The sequence below is a fragment of the Daphnia pulicaria genome, chromosome 4, assembly GCF_021234035.1.
Source record: "Daphnia pulicaria isolate SC F1-1A chromosome 4, SC_F0-13Bv2, whole genome shotgun sequence".
NCBI classification, from domain to species: Eukaryota; Metazoa; Arthropoda; class Branchiopoda; order Diplostraca; family Daphniidae; genus Daphnia; species Daphnia pulicaria.
In genome coordinates, this window is record NC_060916.1 from 7,266,478 (window position 1) to 7,287,798 (window position 21,321).

General features: G+C 40.7%; 34 non-coding genes across 34 annotated transcripts; 16 read left to right on the forward strand and 18 right to left on the reverse strand.

The window, feature by feature from the left end:
• Window positions 1–47: 47 nt before the first annotated feature.
• Window positions 48–118, forward strand: Trnag-gcc. Its single transcript has one exon. It is a non-coding gene; the product is annotated as a tRNA-Gly (tRNA).
• Window positions 119–1,022: 904 nt separating this feature from the next.
• Window positions 1,023–1,093, forward strand: Trnag-gcc. The gene has a single exon. It is a non-coding gene; the product is annotated as a tRNA-Gly (tRNA).
• A 550-nt stretch (window positions 1,094–1,643) lies between these two features.
• On the reverse strand, window positions 1,644–1,723 carry Trnaw-cca. Its single transcript has one exon. It is a non-coding gene; the product is annotated as a tRNA-Trp (tRNA).
• Window positions 1,724–1,995: 272 nt separating this feature from the next.
• On the forward strand, window positions 1,996–2,066 carry Trnag-gcc. Its single transcript has one exon. It is a non-coding gene; the product is annotated as a tRNA-Gly (tRNA).
• Window positions 2,067–2,628: 562 nt separating this feature from the next.
• Trnaw-cca lies at window positions 2,629–2,700 on the reverse strand. Its single transcript has one exon. It is a non-coding gene; the product is annotated as a tRNA-Trp (tRNA).
• Window positions 2,701–2,980: 280 nt separating this feature from the next.
• On the forward strand, window positions 2,981–3,051 carry Trnag-gcc. The gene has a single exon. It is a non-coding gene; the product is annotated as a tRNA-Gly (tRNA).
• A 550-nt stretch (window positions 3,052–3,601) lies between these two features.
• Trnaw-cca lies at window positions 3,602–3,681 on the reverse strand. The gene has a single exon. It is a non-coding gene; the product is annotated as a tRNA-Trp (tRNA).
• A 272-nt stretch (window positions 3,682–3,953) lies between these two features.
• Window positions 3,954–4,024, forward strand: Trnag-gcc. Its single transcript has one exon. It is a non-coding gene; the product is annotated as a tRNA-Gly (tRNA).
• Window positions 4,025–4,928: 904 nt separating this feature from the next.
• On the forward strand, window positions 4,929–4,999 carry Trnag-gcc. The gene has a single exon. It is a non-coding gene; the product is annotated as a tRNA-Gly (tRNA).
• Window positions 5,000–5,549: 550 nt separating this feature from the next.
• Trnaw-cca lies at window positions 5,550–5,629 on the reverse strand. The gene has a single exon. It is a non-coding gene; the product is annotated as a tRNA-Trp (tRNA).
• Window positions 5,630–5,901: 272 nt separating this feature from the next.
• Window positions 5,902–5,972, forward strand: Trnag-gcc. The gene has a single exon. It is a non-coding gene; the product is annotated as a tRNA-Gly (tRNA).
• A 562-nt stretch (window positions 5,973–6,534) lies between these two features.
• Trnas-cga lies at window positions 6,535–6,606 on the reverse strand. Its single transcript has one exon. It is a non-coding gene; the product is annotated as a tRNA-Ser (tRNA).
• Window positions 6,607–6,886: 280 nt separating this feature from the next.
• Window positions 6,887–6,957, forward strand: Trnag-gcc. The gene has a single exon. It is a non-coding gene; the product is annotated as a tRNA-Gly (tRNA).
• Window positions 6,958–7,509: 552 nt separating this feature from the next.
• Trnaw-cca lies at window positions 7,510–7,581 on the reverse strand. Its single transcript has one exon. It is a non-coding gene; the product is annotated as a tRNA-Trp (tRNA).
• A 280-nt stretch (window positions 7,582–7,861) lies between these two features.
• Window positions 7,862–7,932, forward strand: Trnag-gcc. Its single transcript has one exon. It is a non-coding gene; the product is annotated as a tRNA-Gly (tRNA).
• Window positions 7,933–8,483: 551 nt separating this feature from the next.
• On the reverse strand, window positions 8,484–8,555 carry Trnaw-cca. The gene has a single exon. It is a non-coding gene; the product is annotated as a tRNA-Trp (tRNA).
• A 280-nt stretch (window positions 8,556–8,835) lies between these two features.
• Window positions 8,836–8,906, forward strand: Trnag-gcc. The gene has a single exon. It is a non-coding gene; the product is annotated as a tRNA-Gly (tRNA).
• Window positions 8,907–9,808: 902 nt separating this feature from the next.
• On the forward strand, window positions 9,809–9,879 carry Trnag-gcc. The gene has a single exon. It is a non-coding gene; the product is annotated as a tRNA-Gly (tRNA).
• Window positions 9,880–10,430: 551 nt separating this feature from the next.
• On the reverse strand, window positions 10,431–10,502 carry Trnaw-cca. Its single transcript has one exon. It is a non-coding gene; the product is annotated as a tRNA-Trp (tRNA).
• Window positions 10,503–11,403: 901 nt separating this feature from the next.
• Trnaw-cca lies at window positions 11,404–11,475 on the reverse strand. The gene has a single exon. It is a non-coding gene; the product is annotated as a tRNA-Trp (tRNA).
• Window positions 11,476–11,755: 280 nt separating this feature from the next.
• Window positions 11,756–11,826, forward strand: Trnac-gca. Its single transcript has one exon. It is a non-coding gene; the product is annotated as a tRNA-Cys (tRNA).
• Window positions 11,827–12,376: 550 nt separating this feature from the next.
• Trnaw-cca lies at window positions 12,377–12,448 on the reverse strand. Its single transcript has one exon. It is a non-coding gene; the product is annotated as a tRNA-Trp (tRNA).
• Window positions 12,449–13,350: 902 nt separating this feature from the next.
• On the reverse strand, window positions 13,351–13,422 carry Trnaw-cca. Its single transcript has one exon. It is a non-coding gene; the product is annotated as a tRNA-Trp (tRNA).
• Window positions 13,423–14,323: 901 nt separating this feature from the next.
• On the reverse strand, window positions 14,324–14,395 carry Trnaw-cca. The gene has a single exon. It is a non-coding gene; the product is annotated as a tRNA-Trp (tRNA).
• Window positions 14,396–14,675: 280 nt separating this feature from the next.
• Trnac-gca lies at window positions 14,676–14,746 on the forward strand. The gene has a single exon. It is a non-coding gene; the product is annotated as a tRNA-Cys (tRNA).
• A 550-nt stretch (window positions 14,747–15,296) lies between these two features.
• Trnaw-cca lies at window positions 15,297–15,368 on the reverse strand. Its single transcript has one exon. It is a non-coding gene; the product is annotated as a tRNA-Trp (tRNA).
• A 902-nt stretch (window positions 15,369–16,270) lies between these two features.
• Window positions 16,271–16,342, reverse strand: Trnaw-cca. The gene has a single exon. It is a non-coding gene; the product is annotated as a tRNA-Trp (tRNA).
• A 660-nt stretch (window positions 16,343–17,002) lies between these two features.
• Trnaw-cca lies at window positions 17,003–17,074 on the reverse strand. The gene has a single exon. It is a non-coding gene; the product is annotated as a tRNA-Trp (tRNA).
• Window positions 17,075–17,735: 661 nt separating this feature from the next.
• Window positions 17,736–17,807, reverse strand: Trnaw-cca. The gene has a single exon. It is a non-coding gene; the product is annotated as a tRNA-Trp (tRNA).
• Window positions 17,808–18,087: 280 nt separating this feature from the next.
• Window positions 18,088–18,158, forward strand: Trnag-gcc. Its single transcript has one exon. It is a non-coding gene; the product is annotated as a tRNA-Gly (tRNA).
• Window positions 18,159–19,060: 902 nt separating this feature from the next.
• On the forward strand, window positions 19,061–19,131 carry Trnag-gcc. The gene has a single exon. It is a non-coding gene; the product is annotated as a tRNA-Gly (tRNA).
• Window positions 19,132–19,682: 551 nt separating this feature from the next.
• On the reverse strand, window positions 19,683–19,754 carry Trnaw-cca. Its single transcript has one exon. It is a non-coding gene; the product is annotated as a tRNA-Trp (tRNA).
• Window positions 19,755–20,655: 901 nt separating this feature from the next.
• On the reverse strand, window positions 20,656–20,727 carry Trnaw-cca. The gene has a single exon. It is a non-coding gene; the product is annotated as a tRNA-Trp (tRNA).
• A 280-nt stretch (window positions 20,728–21,007) lies between these two features.
• On the forward strand, window positions 21,008–21,078 carry Trnac-gca. Its single transcript has one exon. It is a non-coding gene; the product is annotated as a tRNA-Cys (tRNA).
• Window positions 21,079–21,321: the final 243 nt, after the last annotated feature.

Consider the following 21,321-nt stretch of genomic DNA (forward strand, 5'->3'; position numbering starts at 1 on the left):
CGGGACGTCGTCGTTGATATTTAATCAAAAATCTTTAGCATGGTCCAGCATCGATGGTTCAGTGGTAGAATGCTCGCCCGCCACGCGAGCGGCCCGGGTTCGATTCCCGGTCGATGCATTTTGTATCATGCATCATGTAGAATCTACTCATTTAAGTTTCGTTGGATAAAATCCTTGCGCGCAACCTGTGCGGAAGGAACGTAGTGGTGATGGAAGCAATCTCTTTTCGGCGGACTCTATTTTTTCGTGCCGTTTTTGTGCATGTTAGTTAAATTTCCTTTGATAATACCGATTTGCGAAAAAACTATTTGTAGGAAAAGGGGTAAAAATGATTTCCATCGTAAGACTCTGTGTTTGCATTTTGGAAACCCGAGATAGTTATCGGTTCAAACTGGTTCCAGCTGTAGTCGTAATCGACATTCAGACGCAAACATTCGCCTTTTTCTAAACTAACGCTGTTGTATGTTATCCCATTCCCAAAACTTTAGTCTCCTATACCTACAGTCGACATTTGTTGAAAAGAAGAAACCAGCCAAAAACATTTCCAGGTTAAGGATACATGAGTATTGAGAGAAATGGATTCCAATGAAATGTTAATTAATGTCACTAAAACAGTAGTCTGCAGAATTATCTATGAAAATATAACTCTACGTGTGACACTTCTTTTTTTTTAACTCGACATGATTTGAACACGCAACCTCCTGATCTGGAGTCAGGCGCGCTACCGTTGCGCCACGAAATCCTGAGTTATGATCTAATTTATATCATACTAATTGCGGAAGTGCAGAGTTTTTCAAGAAGTAGTAGATCCGGTTGTAACATTGATTATCACCCGATTAAATTTAGTCTTTTGAAAGTTTCAACCTGAGTAGTCAGGGCATTTCTTACTTTCTCAGTGGATATTTTCATCGCCACAAGCCTTGGTTTCCATACTGAAAGCTGACCGGCTTGGGTGTGGTCGACGGCTACAACAGACGGGACGTCGTCGTTGATATTGAATCAAAAATCTTTAGTATAGTACAGCATCGATGGTTCAGTGGTAGAATGCTCGCCTGCCACGCGGGCGGCCCGGGTTCGATTCCCGGTCGATGCATTTTGTATCATGCATCATGTAGAATCTACTCATTTAAGTTTCGTTGGATAAAATCCTTGCGCACAACCTGTGCGGACGGAACGTAGTGGTGATGGAAGCAATCTCTTTTCGGCGGACTCTATTTTTTCGTGCCGTTTTTGTGCATGTTAGTTAAATTTCCTTTGATAATACCGATTTGCGAAAAAACTATTTGTAGGAAAAGGGGTAAAAATGATTTCCATCGTAAGACTCTGTGTTTGCATTTTGGAAACCCGAGATAGTTATCGGTTCAAACTGGTTCCAGCTGTAGTCGTAATCGACATTCAGACGCAAACATTCGCCTTTTTCTAAACTAATGCTGTTGTATGTTATCCCATTCCCAAAACTTTAGTCTCCTATACCTACAGTCGACATTTGTTGAAAAGAAGAAACCAGCCAAAAACATTTCCAGGTTAAGGATACATGAGTATTGAGAGAAATGGATTCCAATGAAATGTTAATTAATGTCACTAAAACAGTAGTCTGCAGAATTATCTATGAAAATATAACTCTACGTGTGACACTTCTTTTTTTAACTCGACGTGATTTGAACACGCAACCTCCTGATCTGGAGTCAGGCGCGCTACCGTTGCGCCACGAAATCCTGAGTTATGATCTAATTTATATCATACTAATTGCGGAAGTGCAGAGTTTTTCAAGAAGTTGTAGATCCGGTTGTAAAATTGATTATCACCCGATTAAATTTAGTCTTTTGAAAGTTACAGCCTGAGTAGTCAGGGGATTTCTTACTTTCTCAGTGGATATTTTCATCGCCACAAGCCTTGGTTTCCATACTGAAAGCTGACCGGCTTGGGTGTGGTCGACGGCTACAACAGACGGGACGTCGTCGTTGATATTTAATCAAAAATCTTTAGCATGGTCCAGCATCGATGGTTCAGTGGTAGAATGCTCGCCTGCCACGCGAGCGGCCCGGGTTCGATTCCCGGTCGATGCATTTTGTATCATGCATCATGTAGAATCTACTCATTTAAGTTTCGTTGGATAAAATCCTTGCGCGCAACCTGTGCGGAAGGAACGTAGTGGTGATGGAAGCAATCTCTTTTCGGCGGACTCTATTTTTTCGTGCCGTTTTTGTGCATGTTAGTTAAATTTCCTTTGATAATACCGATTTGCGAAAAAACTATTTGTAGGAAAAGGGGTAAAAATGATTTCCATCGTAAGACTCTGTGTTTGCATTTTGGAAACCCGAGATAGTTATCGGTTCAAACTGGTTCCAGCTGTAGTCGTAATCGACATTCAGACGCAAACATTCGCCTTTTTCTAAACTAACGCTGTTGTATGTTATCCCATTCCCAAAACTTTAGTCTCCTATACCTACAGTCGACATTTGTTGAAAAGAAGAAACCAGCCAAAAACATTTCCAGGTTAAGGATACATGAGTATTGAGAGAAATGGATTCCAATGAAATGTTAATTAATGTAACTAAAACAGTAGTCTGCAGAATTATCCATGAAAATATAACTCTACGTGTTACTCTACGTTTGACACTTCTTTTTTGATCTCGACGCGATTTGAACACGAAACCTCATGATCTGGAGTCAGGCGCGCTACCGTTGCGCCACGAAATCCTGAGATATGATATAATTTATATCATACTAATTGCGGAAGTGCAGAGTTTTTCAAGAAGTAGTAGATCCGGTTGTAACATTGATTATCACCCGATTAAATTTAGTCTTTTGAAAGTTTCAACCTGAGTAGTCAGGGCATTTCTTACTTTCTCAGTGGATATTTTCATCGCCACAAGCCTTGGTTTCCATACTGAAAGCTGACCGGCTTGGGTGTGGTCGACGGCTACAACAGACGGGACGTCGTCGTTGATATTGAATCAAAAATCTTTAGTATAGTACAGCATCGATGGTTCAGTGGTAGAATGCTCGCCTGCCACGCGGGCGGCCCGGGTTCGATTCCCGGTCGATGCATTTTGTATCATGCATCATGTAGAATCTACTCATTTAAGTTTCGTTGGATAAAATCCTTGCGCACAACCTGTGCGGACGGAACGTAGTGGTGATGGAAGCAATCTCTTTTCGGCGGACTCTATTTTTTCGTGCCGTTTTTGTGCATGTTAGTTAAATTTCCTTTGATAATACCGATTTGCGAAAAAACTATTTGTAGGAAAAGGGGTAAAAATGATTTCCATCGTAAGACTCTGTGTTTGCATTTTGGAAACCCGAGATAGTTATCGGTTCAAACTGGTTCCAGCTGTAGTCGTAATCGACATTCAGACTCAAACATTCGCCTTTTTCTAAACTAATGCTGTTGTATGTTATCCCATTCCCAAAACTTTAGTCTCCTATACCTACAGTCGACATTTGTTGAAAAGAAGAAACCAGCCAAAAACATTTCCAGGTTAAGGATACATGAGTATTGAGAGAAATGGATTCCAATGAAATGTTAATTAATGTCACTAAAACAGTAGTCTGCAGAATTATCTATGAAAATATAACTCTACGTGTGACACTTCTTTTTTTAACTCGACGTGATTTGAACACGCAACCTCCTGATCTGGAGTCAGGCGCGCTACCGTTGCGCCACGAAATCCTGAGTTATGATCTAATTTATATCATACTAATTGCGGAAGTGCAGAGTTTTTCAAGAAGTTGTAGATCCGGTTGTAAAATTGATTATCACCCGATTAAATTTAGTCTTTTGAAAGTTACAGCCTGAGTAGTCAGGGGATTTCTTACTTTCTCAGTGGATATTTTCATCGCCACAAGCCTTGGTTTCCATACTGAAAGCTGACCGGCTTGGGTGTGGTCGACGGCTACAACAGACGGGACGTCGTCGTTGATATTTAATCAAAAATCTTTAGCATGGTCCAGCATCGATGGTTCAGTGGTAGAATGCTCGCCTGCCACGCGAGCGGCCCGGGTTCGATTCCCGGTCGATGCATTTTGTATCATGCATCATGTAGAATCTACTCATTTAAGTTTCGTTGGATAAAATCCTTGCGCGCAACCTGTGCGGAAGGAACGTAGTGGTGATGGAAGCAATCTCTTTTCGGCGGACTCTATTTTTTCGTGCCGTTTTTGTGCATGTTAGTTAAATTTCCTTTGATAATACCGATTTGCGAAATAACTATTTGTAGGAAAAGGGGTAAAAATGATTTCCATCGTAAGACTCTGTGTTTGCATTTTGGAAACCCGAGATAGTTATCGGTTCAAACTGGTTCCAGCTGTAGTCGTAATCGACATTCAGACGCAAACATTCGCCTTTTTCTAAACTAATGCTGTTGTATGTTATCCCATTCCCAAAACTTTAGTCTCCTATACCTACAGTCGACATTTGTTGAAAAGAAGAAACCAGCCAAAAACATTTCCAGGTTAAGGATACATGAGTATTGAGAGAAATGGATTCCAATGAAATGTTAATTAATGTCACTAAAACAGTAGTCTGCAGAATTATCTATGAAAATATAACTCTACGTGTGACACTTCTTTTTTTTTAACTCGACATGATTTGAACACGCAACCTCCTGATCTGGAGTCAGGCGCGCTACCGTTGCGCCACGAAATCCTGAGTTATGATCTAATTTATATCATACTAATTGCGGAAGTGCAGAGTTTTTCAAGAAGTAGTAGATCCGGTTGTAACATTGATTATCACCCGATTAAATTTAGTCTTTTGAAAGTTTCAACCTGAGTAGTCAGGGCATTTCTTACTTTCTCAGTGGATATTTTCATCGCCACAAGCCTTGGTTTCCATACTGAAAGCTGACCGGCTTGGGTGTGGTCGACGGCTACAACAGACGGGACGTCGTCGTTAATATTGAATCAAAAATCTTTAGTATAGTACAGCATCGATGGTTCAGTGGTAGAATGCTCGCCTGCCACGCGGGCGGCCCGGGTTCGATTCCCGGTCGATGCATTTTGTATCATGCATCATGTAGAATCTACTCATTTAAGTTTCGTTGGATAAAATCCTTGCGCACAACCTGTGCGGACGGAACGTAGTGGTGATGGAAGCAATCTCTTTTCGGCGGACTCTATTTTTTCGTGCCGTTTTTGTGCATGTTAGTTAAATTTCCTTTGATAATACCGATTTGCGAAAAAACTATTTGTAGGAAAAGGGGTAAAAATGATTTCCATCGTAAGACTCTGTGTTTGCATTTTGGAAACCCGAGATAGTTATCGGTTCAAACTGGTTCCAGCTGTAGTCGTAATCGACATTCAGACGCAAACATTCGCCTTTTTCTAAACTAATGCTGTTGTATGTTATCCCATTCCCAAAACTTTAGTCTCCTATACCTACAGTCGACATTTGTTGAAAAGAAGAAACCAGCCAAAAACATTTCCAGGTTAAGGATACATGAGTATTGAGAGAAATGGATTCCAATGAAATGTTAATTAATGTCACTAAAACAGTAGTCTGCAGAATTATCTATGAAAATATAACTCTACGTGTGACACTTCTTTTTTTAACTCGACGTGATTTGAACACGCAACCTCCTGATCTGGAGTCAGGCGCGCTACCGTTGCGCCACGAAATCCTGAGTTATGATCTAATTTATATCATACTAATTGCGGAAGTGCAGAGTTTTTCAAGAAGTTGTAGATCCGGTTGTAAAATTGATTATCACCCGATTAAATTTAGTCTTTTGAAAGTTACAGCCTGAGTAGTCAGGGGATTTCTTACTTTCTCAGTGGATATTTTCATCGCCACAAGCCTTGGTTTCCATACTGAAAGCTGACCGGCTTGGGTGTGGTCGACGGCTACAACAGACGGGACGTCGTCGTTGATATTTAATCAAAAATCTTTAGCATGGTCCAGCATCGATGGTTCAGTGGTAGAATGCTCGCCTGCCACGCGAGCGGCCCGGGTTCGATTCCCGGTCGATGCATTTTGTATCATGCATCATGTAGAATCTACTCATTTAAGTTTCGTTGGATAAAATCCTTGCGCGCAACCTGTGCGGAAGGAACGTAGTGGTGATGGAAGCAATCTCTTTTCGGCGGACTCTATTTTTTCGTGCCGTTTTTGTGCATGTTAGTTAAATTTCCTTTGATAATACCGATTTGCGAAAAAACTATTTGTAGGAAAAGGGGTAAAAATGATTTCCATCGTAAGACTCTGTGTTTGCATTTTGGAAACCCGAGATAGTTATCGGTTCAAACTGGTTCCATTTGTAGTCGTAATCGACATTCAGACGCAAACATTCGCCTTTTTCTAAACTAACGCTGTTGTATGTTATCCCATTCCCAAAACTTTAGTCTCCTATACCTACAGTCGACATTTGTTGAAAAGAAGAAACCAGCCAAAAACATTTCCAGGTTAAGGATACATGAGTATTGAGAGAAATGGATTCCAATGAAATGTTAATTAATGTAACTAAAACAGTAGTCTGCAGAATTATTCATGAAAATATAACTCTACGTGTTACTCTACGTTTGACACTTCTTTTTTGATCTCGACGCGATTTGAACACGCAACCTCCTGATCTCGAGTCAGGCGCGCTACCGTTGCGCCACGAAATCCTGAGTTACGATCTAATTTATATCATACTAATTGCGGAAGTGCAGAGTTTTTCAAGAAGTAGTAGATCCGGTTGTAAAATTGATTATCACCCGATTAAATTTAGTCTTTTGAAAGTTTCAACCTGAGTAGTCAGGGGATTTCTTACTTTCTCAGTGGATATTTTCATCGCCACAAGCCTTGGTTTCCATACTGAAAGCTGACCGGCTTGGGTGTGGTCGACGGCTACAACAGACGGGACGTCGTCGTTGATATTCGATCAAAAATCTTTATTTTGGTCCAGCATCGATGGTTCAGTGGTAGAATGCTCGCCTGCCACGCGGGCGGCCCGGGTTCGATTCCCGGTCGATGCATTTTGTATCATGCATCATGTAGAATCTACTCATTTAAGTTTCGTAGGATAAAATCCTTGCGCACAGCCTGTGCGGACGGAACGTAGTGGTGATGGAAGCAATCTCTTTTCGGCGGACTCTATTTTTTCGTGCCGTTTTTGTGCATGTTAGTTAAATTTCCTTTGATAATACCGATTTGCGAAAAAAAATTATTTGTAGGAAAAGGGGTAAAAATCATTTCCATCGTAAGACTCTGTTTTTGCATTTTGGAAACCCGAGATAGTTATCGGTTCAAACTGGTTCCAGCTGTAGTCGTAATCGACATTCACACGCAAACATTCGCCTATTTCTAAACTAACGCTGTTGTATGTTATCCCATTCCCAAAACTTTAGTCTCCTATACCTACAGTCGACATTTGTTGAAAAGAAGAAACCAGCCAAAAACATTTCCAGGTTAAGGATACATGAGTATTGAGAGAAATGGATTCCAATGAAATGTTAATTAATGTCACTAAAACAGAAGTCTGCAGAATTATCCATGAAAATATAACTCTACGTGTGACACTTCTTTTTTGATCTCGACGTGATTTGAACACGCAACCTCCTGATCTGGAGTCAGGCGCGCTACCGTTGCGCCACGAAATCCTGAGTTATGATCTAATTTATATCATACTAATTGCGGAAGTGCAGAGTTTTTCAAGAAGTAGTAGATCCGGTTGTAAAATTGATTATCACCCGATTAAATTTAGTCTTTTGAAAGTTACAACCTGAGTAGTCAGGGGATTTCTTACTTTCTCAGTGGATATTTTCATCGCCACAAGCCTTGGTTTCCATACTGAAAGCTGACCGGCTTGGGTGTGGTCGACGGCTACAACAGACGGGACGTCGTCGTTGATATTTAATCAAAAATCTTTAGCATGGTCCAGCATCGATGGTTCAGTGGTAGAATGCTCGCCTGCCACGCGGGCGGCCCGGGTTCGATTCCCGGTCGATGCATTTTGTATCATGCATCATGTAGAATCTACTCATTTAAGTTTCGTTGGATAAAATCCTTGCGCACAACCTGTGCGGACGGAACGTAGTGGTGTTGGAAGCAATCTCTTTTCGGCGGACTCTATTTTTTCGTGCCGTTTTTGTGCATGTTAGTTAAATTTCCTTTGATAATACCGATTTGCGAAAAAACTATTTGTAGGAAAAGGGGTAAAAATGATTTCCATCGTAAGACTCTGTGTTTGCATTTTGGAAACCCGAGATAGTTATCGGTTCAAACTGGTTCCAGCTGTAGTCGTAATCGACATTCAGACGCAAACATTCGCCTTTTTTCTAAACTAACTTTGTTGTATGTTATCCCATTCCCAAAACTTTAGTCTCCTATACCTACAGTCGACATTTGTTGAAAAGAAGAAACCAGCCAAAAACATTTCCAGGTTAAGGATACATGAGTATTGAGAGAAATGGATTCCAATGAAATGTTAATTAATGTCACTAAAACAGTAGTCTGCAGAATTATCCATGAAAATATAACTCTACGTGTGACACTTCTTTTTTGATCTCGACGTGATTTGAACACGCAACCTCCTGATCTGGAGTCAGGCGCGCTACCGTTGCGCCACGAAATCCTGAGTTATAATCTAATTTATATCATACTAATTGCGGAAGTGCAGAGTTTTTCAAGAAGTAGTAGATCCGGTTGTAAAATTGATTATCACCCGATTAAATTTAGTCTTTTGAAAGTTTCAACCTGAGTAGTCAGGGGATTTCTTACTTTCTCAGTGGATATTTTCATCGCCACAAGCCTTGGTTTCCATACTGAAAGCTGACCGGCTTGGGTGTGGTCGACGGCTACAACAGACGGGACGTCGTCGTTGATATTGAATCAAAAATCTTTAGTATAGCCCAGCATCGATGGTTCAGTGGTAGAATGCTCGCCTGCCACGCGGGCGGCCCGGGTTCGATTCCCGGTCGATGCATTTTGTATTATGCATCATGTAGAATCTACTCATTTAAGTTTCGTTGGATAAAATCCTTGCGCACAACCTGTGCGGACGGAACGTAGTGGTGATGGAAGCAATCTCTTTTCGGCGGACTCTATTTTTTCGTGCCGTTTTTGTGCATGTTAGTTAAATTTCCTTTGATAATACCGATTTGCGAAAAAACTATTTGTAGGAAAAGGGGTAAAAATGATTTCCATCGTAAGACTCTGTGTTTGCATTTTGGAAACCCGAGATAGTTATCGGTTCAAACTGGTTCCAGCTGTAGTCGTAATCGACATTCAGACGCAAACATTCGCCTTTTTCTAAACTAACGCTGTTGTATGTTATCCCATTCCCAAAACTTTAGTCTCCTATACCTACAGTCGACATTTGTTGAAAAGAAGAAACCAGCCAAAAACATTTCCAGGTTAAGGATACATGAGTATTGAGAGAAATGGATTCCAATGAAATGTTAATTAATGTCACTAAAACAGTAGTCTGCAGAATTATCTATGAAAATATAACTCTACGTGTGACACTTCTTTTTTTAACTCGACATGATTTGAACACGCAACCTCCTGATCTGGAGTCAGGCGCGCTACCGTTGCGCCACGAAATCCTGAGTTATGATCTAATTTATATCATACTAATTGCGGAAGTGCAGAGTTTTTCAAGAAGTAGTAGATCCGGTTGTAAAATTGATTATCACCCGATTAAATTTAGTCTTTTGAAAGTTACAACCTGAGTAGTCAGGGGATTTCTTACTTTCTCAGTGGATATTTTCATCTCCACAAGCCTTGGTTTCCATACTGAAAGCTGACCGGCTTGGGTGTGGTCGACGGCTACAACAGACGGGACGTCGTCGTTGATATCTAATCAAAAATCTTTAGTATAGTCCAGCATCGATGGTTCAGTGGTAGAATGCTCGCCTGCCACGCGGGCGGCCCGGGTTCGATTCCCGGTCGATGCATTTTGTATCATGCATCATGTAGAATCTACTCATTTAAGTTTCGTTGTATAAAATCCTTGCGCACAACCTGTGCGGACGGAACGTAGTGGTGATGGAAGCAATCTCTTTTCGGCGGACTCTATTTTTTCGTGCCGTTTTTGTGCATGTTAGTTAAATTTCCTTTGATAATACCGATTTGCGAAAAAACTATTTGTAGGAAAAGGGGTAAAAATGATTTCCATCGTAAGACTCTGTGTTTGCATTTTGGAAACCCGAGATAGTTATCGGTTCAAACTGGTCGCAGCTGTAGTCGTAATCGACATTCAGACGCAAACATTCGCCTTTTGTCTAAACTAACGCTGTTGTATGTTATCCCATTCCCAAAACTTTAGTCTCCTATACCTACAGTCGACATTTGTTGAAAAGAAGAAACCAGCCAAAAACATTTCCAGGTTAAGGATACATGAGTATTGAGAGAAATGGATTCCAATGAAATGTTAATTAATGTCACTAAAACAGTAGTCTGCAGAATTATCCATGAAAATATAACTCTACGTGTGACACTTCTTTTTTGATCTCGACGTGATTTGAACACGCAACCTCCTGATCTGGAGTCAGGCGCGCTACCGTTGCGCCACGAAATCCTGAGTTATGATCTAATTTATATCATACTAATTGCGGAAGTGCAGAGTTTTTCAAGAAGTAGTAGATCCGGTTGTAAAATTGATTATCACCCGATTAAATTTAGTCTTTTGAAAGTTTCAACCTGAGTAGTCAGGGGATTTCTTACTTTCTCAGTGGATATTTTCATCGCCACAAGCCTTGGTTTCCATACTGAAAGCTGACCGGCTTGGGTGTGGTCGACGGCTACAACATACGGGACGTCGTCGTTGATATTGTATCAGAAATCTTTAGTATAGTACAGCATCGATGGTTCAGTGGTAGAATGCTCGGCTGCCACGCGGGCGGCCCGGGTTCGATTCCCGGTCGATGCATTTTGCATCATGCATCATGAAGAATCTACTCATTTAAGTTTCGTTGGATAAAATCCTTGCGCACAACCTGTGCGGACGGAACGTAGTGGTGATGGAAGCAATCTCTTTTTGGCGGACTCTATTTTTTCGTGCCGTTTTTGTGCATGTTAGTTAAATTTCCTTTGATAATACCGATTTGCGAAAAAACTATTTGTAGGAAAAGGGGTAAAAATGATTTCCATCGTAAGACTCTGTGTTTGCATTTTGGAAACCCGAGATAGTTATCGGTTCAAACTGGTTCCAGCTGTAGTCGTAATCGACATTCAGACGCAAACATTCGCCTTTTTCTAAACTAACGCTGTTGTATGTTATCCCATTCCCAAAACTTTAGTCTCCTATACCTACAGTCGACATTTGTCGAAAAGAAGAAATCAGCCAAAAACATTTCCAGGTTAAGGATACATGAGTATTGAGAGAAATGGATTCCAATGAAATGTTAATTAATGTCACTAAAACAGTAGTCTGCAGAATTATCCATGAAAATATAACTCTACGTGTGACACTTCTTTTTTTATCTCGACGTGATTTGAACACGCAACCTCCTGATCTGGAGTCAGGCGCGCTACCGTTGCGCCACGAAATCCTGAGTTATGATCTAATTTATATCATACTAATTGCGGAAGTGCAGAGTTTTTCAAGAAGTAGTAGATCCGGTTGTAAAATTGATTATCACCCGATTAAATTTAGTCTTTTGAAAGTTTCAACCTGAGTAGTCAGGGGATTTCTTACTTTCTCAGTGGATATTTTCATCGCCACAAGCCTTGGTTTCCATACTGAAAGCTGACCGGCTTGGGTGTGGTCGACGGCTACAACAGACGGGACGTCGTCGTTGATATTCAATCAAAAATCTTTAGTATGGTCTAGCATCGATGGTTCAGTGATAGAATGCTCGCCTGCAACGCGAGGGGCCCGGGTTCGATTCCCGGTCGATGCATTTTATATCATGCATCATGAAGAATCTACTCATTTAAGTTTCGTTGGATAAAATCCTTGCGCACAACCTGTGCGGACGGAACGTAGTGGTGATGGAAGCAATCTCTTTTCGGCGGACTCTATTTTTTTGTGCCGTTTTTGTGCATGTTCGTTAAATTTCCTTTGATAATACCGTTTTTCGAAAAAACTATTTGTAGGAAAAGGGGTAAAAATCATTTCCATCGTAAGACTCTGTGTTTGCATTTTGGAAACCCGAGATAGTTATCGGTTCAAACTGGTTCCAGCTGTAGTCGTAATCGACATTCAGACGCAAACATTCGCCTTTTTCTAAACTAACGCTGTTGTATGTTATCCCATTCCCAAAACTTTAGTCTCCTATACCTACAGTCGACATTTGTTGAAAAGAAGAAACCAGCCAAAAACATTTCCAGGTTAAGGATACATGAGTATTGAGAGAAATGGATTCCAATGAAATGTTAATTAATGTCACTAAAACAGTAGTCTGCAGAATTATCCATAAAAATATAACTCTACGTGTGACACTTTTTTTTTTATCTCGACGTGATTTGAACACGCAACCTCCTGATCTGGAGTCAGGCGCGCTACCGTTGCGCCACGAAATCCTGAGTTATAATTTAATTTATATCATACTACTTGCGGAAGTGCAGAGTTTTTCAAGAAGTAGTAGATCCGGTTGTAAAATTGATTATCACCCGATTAAATTTAGTCTTTTGAAAGTTTCAACCTGAGTAGTCAGGGGATTTCTTACTTTCTCAGTGGATATTTTCATCGCCACAAGCCTTGGTTTCCATACTGAAAGCTGACCGGCCTGGGTGTAGTCGACGGCTACAACAAACGGGACGTCGTCGTTCATATTCGATCAAAAATATTTAGTCTAGTTCACCATCGATAGTTCAGTGGTAGAATGCTCGCCTGCCACGCGGGCGGCGCGGGTTCGATTCCCGGTCGATGCATTTTGTATCATGCATCATGTAGAATCTACTCATTTAAGTTTCTTTGGATAAAATCCTTGCGCACAACCTGTGCGGACGGAACGTAGTGGTGATGGAAGCAATCTCTTTTCGGCGGACTCTATTTTTTCGTGCCGTTTTTGTGCATGTTAGTTAAATTTCCTTTGATAATACCGATTTGCGAAAAAACTATTTGTAGGAAAAGGGGCAAAAATGATTTCCATCGTAAGACTCTGTGTTTGCATTTTGGAAACCCGAGATAGTTATCGGTTCAAACTGGTCGCAGCTGTAGTCGTAATCGACATTCAGACGCAAACATTCGCCTTTTGTCTAAACTAACGCTGTTGTATGTTATCCCATTCCCAAAACTTTAGTCTCCTATACCTACAGTCGACATTTGTTGAAAAGAAGAAACCAGCCAAAAACATTTCCAGGTTAAGGATACATGAGTATTGAGAGAAATGGATTCCAATGAAATGTTAATTAATGTCACTAAAACAGTAGTCTGCAGAATTATCCATGAAAATATAACTCTACGTGTGACACTTCTTTTTTGATCTCGACGTGATTTGAACACGCAACCTCCTGATCTGGAGTCAGGCGCGCTACCGTTGCGCCACGAAATCCTGAGTTATGATCTAATTTATATCATACTAATTGCGGAAGTGCAGAGTTTTTCAAGAAGTAGTAGATCCGGTTGTAAAATTGATTATCACCCGATTAAATTTAGTCTTTTGAAAGTTTCAACCTGAGTAGTCAGGGGATTTCTTACTTTCTCAGTGGATATTTTCATCGCCACAAGCCTTGGTTTCCATACTGAAAGCTGACCGGCTTGGGTGTGGTCGACGGCTACAACATACGGGACGTCGTCGTTGATATTGTATCAGAAATCTTTAGTATAGTACAGCATCGATGGTTCAGTGGTAGAATGCTCGGCTGCCACGCGGGCGGCCCGGGTTCGATTCCCGGTCGATGCATTTTGCATCATGCATCATGAAGAATCTACTCATTTAAGTTTCGTTGGATAAAATCCTTGCGCACAACCTGTGCGGACGGAACGTAGTGGTGATGGAAGCAATCTCTTTTTGGCGGACTCTATTTTTTCGTGCCGTTTTTGTGCATGTTAGTTAAATTTCCTTTGATAATACCGATTTGCGAAAAAACTATTTGTAGGAAAAGGGGTAAAAATGATTTCCATCGTAAGACTCTGTGTTTGCATTTTGGAAACCCGAGATAGTTATCGGTTCAAACTGGTTCCAGCTGTAGTCGTAATCGACATTCAGACGCAAACATTCGCCTTTTTCTAAACTAACGCTGTTGTATGTTATCCCATTCCCAAAACTTTAGTCTCCTATACCTACAGTCGACATTTGTCGAAAAGAAGAAATCAGCCAAAAACATTTCCAGGTTAAGGATACATGAGTATTGAGAGAAATGGATTCCAATGAAATGTTAATTAATGTCACTAAAACAGTAGTCTGCAGAATTATCCATGAAAATATAACTCTACGTGTGACACTTCTTTTTTTATCTCGACGTGATTTGAACACGCAACCTCCTGATCTGGAGTCAGGCGCGCTACCGTTGCGCCACGAAATCCTGAGTTATGATCTAATTTATATCATACTAATTGCGGAAGTGCAGAGTTTTTCAAGAAGTAGTAGATCCGGTTGTAAAATTGATTATCACCCGATTAAATTTAGTCTTTTGAAAGTTTCAACCTGAGTAGTCAGGGGATTTCTTACTTTCTCAGTGGATATTTTCATCGCCACAAGCCTTGGTTTCCATACTGAAAGCTGACCGGCTTGGGTGTGGTCGACGGCTACAACAGACGGGACGTCGTCGTTGATATTCAATCAAAAATCTTTAGTATGGTCTAGCATCGATGGTTCAGTGATAGAATGCTCGCCTGCAACGCGAGGGGCCCGGGTTCGATTCCCGGTCGATGCATTTTATATCATGCATCATGAAGAATCTACTCATTTAAGTTTCGTTGGATAAAATCCTTGCGCACAACCTGTGCGGACGGAACGTAGTGGTGATGGAAGCAATCTCTTTTCGGCGGACTCTATTTTTTTGTGCCGTTTTTGTGCATGTTCGTTAAATTTCCTTTGATAATACCGTTTTTCGAAAAAACTATTTGTAGGAAAAGGGGTAAAAATCATTTCCATCGTAAGACTCTGTGTTTGCATTTTGGAAACCCGAGATAGTTATCGGTTCAAACTGGTTCCAGCTGTAGTCGTAATCGACATTCAGACGCAAACATTCGCCTTTTTCTAAACTAACGCTGTTGTATGTTATCCCATTCCCAAAACTTTAGTCTCCTATACCTACAGTCGACATTTGTTGAAAAGAAGAAACCAGCCAAAAACATTTCCAGGTTAAGGATACATGAGTATTGAGAGAAATGGATTCCAATGAAATGTTAATTAATGTCACTAAAACAGTAGTCTGCAGAATTATCCATAAAAATATAACTCTACGTGTGACACTTTTTTTTTTATCTCGACGTGATTTGAACACGCAACCTCCTGATCTGGAGTCAGGCGCGCTACCGTTGCGCCACGAAATCCTGAGTTATAATTTAATTTATATCATACTACTTGCGGAAGTGCAGAGTTTTTCAAGAAGTAGTAGATCCGGTTGTAAAATTGATTATCACCCGATTAAATTTAGTCTTTTGAAAGTTTCAACCTGAGTAGTCAGGGGATTTCTTACTTTCTCAGTGGATATTTTCATCGCCACAAGCCTTGGTTTCCATACTGAAAGCTGACCGGCCTGGGTGTAGTCGACGGCTACAACAAACGGGACGTCGTCGTTCATATTCGATCAAAAATATTTAGTCTAGTTCACCATCGATAGTTCAGTGGTAGAATGCTCGCCTGCCACGCGGGCGGCGCGGGTTCGATTCCCGGTCGATGCATTTTGTATCATGCATCATGTAGAATCTACTCATTTAAGTTTCTTTGGATAAAATCCTTGCGCACAACCTGTGCGGACGGAACGTAGTGGTGATGGAAGCAATCTCTTTTCGGCGGACTCTATTTTTTCGTGCCGTTTTTGTGCATGTTAGTTAAATTTCCTTTGATAATACCGATTTGCGAAAAAACTATTTGTAGGAAAAGGGGCAAAAATGATTTCCATCGTAAGACTCTGTGTTTGCATTTTGGAAACCCGAGATAGTTATCGGTTCAAACTGGTTCCAGCTGTAGTCGTAATCGACATTCAGACGCAAACATTCGCCTTTTTTCTAAACTAACGCTGTTGTATGTTATCCCATTCCCAAAACTTTAGTCTCCTATACCTACAGTCGACATTTGTTGAAAAGAAAAAACCAGCCAAAAACATTTCCAGGTTAAGGATACATGAGTATTGAGAGAAATGGATTCCAATGAAATGTTAATTAATGTCACTAAAACAGTAGTCTGCAGAATTATCCACGAAAATGTAACTCTACGTGTGACACTTCTTTTTTGATCTCGACGTGATTTGAACACGCAACCTCCTGATCTGGAGTCAGACGCGCTACCGATGCGCCACGAAATCCTGAGTTATAATCTAATTTATATCATACTAATTGCGGAAGTGCAGAGTTTTTCAAAAAGTAGTAGATCCGGTTGTAAAATTGATTATCACCCGATTCCCGGTCGATGCATTTTTTTATCTTGCATCATGTGGAATCTACTCATTTAAGTTTCTTTGGATAAAATCCTTGCGCACAACCTGTGCGGACGGAACGTAGTGGTGATGGAAGCAATCTCTTTTCGGCGGACTCTATTTTTTCGTGCCGATTTTGTGCATGTTAGTTAAATTTCCTTTGATAATACAGATTTGCGAAAAAACTATTTTTAGGAAAAGGGGCAAAAATGATTTCCATCGTAAGACTCTGTGTTTGCATTTTGGAAACCCGAGATAGTTATCGGTTCAAACTGGTTCCAGCTGTAGTCGTAATCGACATTCAGACGCAAACATTCGCCTTTTTCTAAACTAACGCTGTTGTATGTTATCCCATTCCCAAAACTTTAGTCTCCTATACCTACAGTCGACATTTGTTGAAAAGAAGAAACCAGCCAAAAATATTTCCAGGTTAAGGATACATGAGTATTGAGAGAAATGGATTCCAATGAAATGTTAATTGATGTCACTAAAACAGTAGTCTGCAGAATTATCCATGAAAATGTAACTCTACGTGTGACACTTCTTTTTTGATCTCGACGTGATTTGAACACGCAACCTCCTGATCTGGAGTCAGGCGCGCTACCGTTGCGCCACGAAATCCTGAGATATACTCTAATTTATATCATACTAATTGCGGAAGTGCAGAGTTTTTCAAAAAGTAGTAGATCCGGTTGTAAAATTGATTATCACCCGATTCCCGGTCGATGCATTTTGTATCATGCATCATGTAGAATCTACTCATTTAAGTTTCGTTGGATAAAATCCTTGCGCACAACCTGTGCGGACGGAACGTAGTGGTGATGGAAGCAATCTCTTTTCGGCGGACTCTATTTTTTCGTGCCGTTTTTGTGCATGTTAGTTAAATTTCCTTTGATAATACCGATTTGCGAAAAAACTATTTGTAGGAAAAGGGGCAAAAATGATTTCCATCGTAAGACTCTGTGTTTGCATTTTGGAAACCCGAGATAGTTATCGGTTCAAACTGGTTCCAGCTGTAGTCGTAATCGACATTCAGACGCAAACATTCGCCTTTTTTTCTAAACTAACGCTGTTGTATGTTATCCCATTCCCAAAACTTTAGTCTCCTATACCTACAGTCAACATTTGTTGAAAAGAAGAAACCAGCCAAAAACATTTCCAGGTTAAGGATACATGAGTATTGAGAGAAATGGATTCCAATGAAATGTTAATTAATGTCACTAAAACAGTAGTCTGCAGAATTATCCATGAAAATATAACTCTACGTGTGACACTTCTTTTTTGATCTCGACGTGATTTGAACACGCAACCTCCTGATCTGGAGTCAGGCGCGCTACCGTTGCGCCACGAAATCCTGAGTTATAATCTAATTTATATCATACTAATTGCGGAAGTGCAGAGTTTTTCAAGAAGTAGTAGATCCGGTTGTAAAATTGATTATCACCCGATTAAATTTAGTCTTTTGAAAGTTTCAACCTGAGTAGTCAGGGGATTTCTTACTTTCTCAGTGGATATTTTCATCGCCACAAGCCTTGGTTTCCATACTGAAAGCTGACCGGCTTGGGTGTGGTCGACGGCTACAACAGACGGGACGTCGTCGTTGATATTGAATCAAAAATCTTTAGTATAGCCCAGCATCGATGGTTCAGTGGTAGAATGCTCGCCTGCCACGCGGGCGGCCCGGGTTCGATTCCCGGTCGATGCATTTTGTATTATGCATCATGTAGAATCTACTCATTTAAGTTTCGTTGGATAAAATCCTTGCGCACAACCTGTGCGGACGGAACGTAGTGGTGATGGAAGCAATCTCTTTTCGGCGGACTCTATTTTTTCGTGCCGTTTTTGTGCATGTTAGTTAAATTTCCTTTGATAATACCGATTTGCGAAAAAACTATTTGTAGGAAAAGGGGTAAAAATGATTTCCATCGTAAGACTCTGTGTTTGCATTTTGGAAACCCGAGATAGTTATCGGTTCAAACTGGTTCCAGCTGTAGTCGTAATCGACATTCAGACGCAAACATTCGCCTTTTTCTAAACTAACGCTGTTGTATGTTATCCCATTCCCAAAACTTTAGTCTCCTATACCTACAGTCGACATTTGTTGAAAAGAAGAAACCAGCCAAAAACATTTCCAGGTTAAGGATACATGAGTATTGAGAGAAATGGATTCCAATGAAATGTTAATTAATGTCACTAAAACAGTAGTCTGCAGAATTATCTATGAAAATATAACTCTACGTGTGACACTTCTTTTTTTAACTCGACATGATTTGAACACGCAACCTCCTGATCTGGAGTCAGGCGCGCTACCGTTGCGCCACGAAATCCTGAGTTATGATCTAATTTATATCATACTAATTGCGGAAGTGCAGAGTTTTTCAAGAAGTAGTAGATCCGGTTGTAAAATTGATTATCACCCGATTAAATTTAGTCTTTTGAAAGTTACAACCTGAGTAGTCAGGGGATTTCTTACTTTCTCAGTGGATATTTTCATCTCCACAAGCCTTGGTTTCCATACTGAAAGCTGACCGGCTTGGGTGTGGTCGACGGCTACAACAGACGGGACGTCGTCGTTGATATCTAATCAAAAATCTTTAGTATAGTCCAGCATCGATGGTTCAGTGGTAGAATGCTCGCCTGCCACGCGGGCGGCCCGGGTTCGATTCCCGGTCGATGCATTTTGTATCATGCATCATGTAGAATCTACTCATTTAAGTTTCGTTGTATAAAATCCTTGCGCACAACCTGTGCGGACGGAACGTAGTGGTGATGGAAGCAATCTCTTTTCGGCGGACTCTATTTTTTCGTGCCGTTTTTGTGCATGTTAGTTAAATTTCCTTTGATAATACCGATTTGCGAAAAAACTATTTGTAGGAAAAGGGGTAAAAATGATTTCCATCGTAAGACTCTGTGTTTGCATTTTGGAAACCCGAGATAGTTATCGGTTCAAACTGGTCGCAGCTGTAGTCGTAATCGACATTCAGACGCAAACATTCGCCTTTTGTCTAAACTAACGCTGTTGTATGTTATCCCATTCCCAAAACTTTAGTCTCCTATACCTACAGTCGACATTTGTTGAAAAGAAGAAACCAGCCAAAAACATTTCCAGGTTAAGGATACATGAGTATTGAGAGAAATGGATTCCAATGAAATGTTAATTAATGTCACTAAAACAGTAGTCTGCAGAATTATCCATGAAAATATAACTCTACGTGTGACACTTCTTTTTTGATCTCGACGTGATTTGAACACGCAACCTCCTGATCTGGAGTCAGGCGCGCTACCGTTGCGCCACGAAATCCTGAGTTATGATCTAATTTATATCATACTAATTGCGGAAGTGCAGAGTTTTTCAAGAAGTAGTAGATCCGGTTGTAAAATTGATTATCACCCGATTAAATTTAGTCTTTTGAAAGTTTCAACCTGAGTAGTCAGGGGATTTCTTACTTTCTCAGTGGATATTTTCATCGCCACAAGCCTTGGTTTCCATACTGAAAGCTGACCGGCTTGGGTGTGGTCGACGGCTACAACATACGGGACGTCGTCGTTGATATTGTATCAGAAATCTTTAGTATAGTACAGCATCGATGGTTCAGTGGTAGAATGCTCGGCTGCCACGCGGGCGGCCCGGGTTCGATTCCCGGTCGATGCATTTTGCATCATGCATCATGAAGAATCTACTCATTTAAGTTTCGTTGGATAAAATCCTTGCGCACAACCTGTGCGGACGGAACGTAGTGGTGATGGAAGCAATCTCTTTTTGGCGGACTCTATTTTTTCGTGCCGTTTTTGTGCATGTTAGTTAAATTTCCTTTGATAATACCGATTTGCGAAAAAACTATTTGTAGGAAAAGGGGTAAAAATGATTTCCATCGTAAGACTCTGTGTTTGCATTTTGGAAACCCGAGATAGTTATCGGTTCAAACTGGTTCCAGCTGTAGTCGTAATCGACATTCAGACGCAAACATTCGCCTTTTTCTAAACTAACGCTGTTGTATGTTATCCCATTCCCAAAACTTTAGTCTCCTATACCTACAGTCGACATTTGTCGAAAAGAAGAAATCAGCCAAAAACATTTCCAGGTTAAGGATACATGAGTATTGAGAGAAATGGATTCCAATGAAATGTTAATTAATGTCACTAAAACAGTAGTCTGCAGAATTATCCATGAAAATATAACTCTACGTGTGACACTTCTTTTTTTATCTCGACGTGATTTGAACACGCAACCTCCTGATCTGGAGTCAGGCGCGCTACCGTTGCGCCACGAAATCCTGAGTTATGATCTAATTTATATCATACTAATTGCGGAAGTGCAGAGTTTTTCAAGAAGTAGTAGATCCGGTTGTAAAATTGATTATCACCCGATTAAATTTAGTCTTTTGAAAGTTTCAACCTGAGTAGTCAGGGGATTTCTTACTTTCTCAGTGGATATTTTCATCGCCACAAGCCTTGGTTTCCATACTGAAAGCTGACCGGCTTGGGTGTGGTCGACGGCTACAACAGACGGGACGTCGTCGTTGATATTCAATCAAAAATCTTTAGTATGGTCTAGCATCGATGGTTCAGTGATAGAATGCTCGCCTGCAACGCGAGGGGCCCGGGTTCGATTCCCGGTCGATGCATTTTATATCATGCATCATGAAGAATCTACTCATTTAAGTTTCGTTGGATAAAATCCTTGCGCACAACCTGTGCGGACGGAACGTAGTGGTGATGGAAGCAATCTCTTTTCGGCGGACTCTATTTTTTTGTGCCGTTTTTGTGCATGTTCGTTAAATTTCCTTTGATAATACCGTTTTTCGAAAAAACTATTTGTAGGAAAAGGGGTAAAAATCATTTCCATCGTAAGACTCTGTGTTTGCATT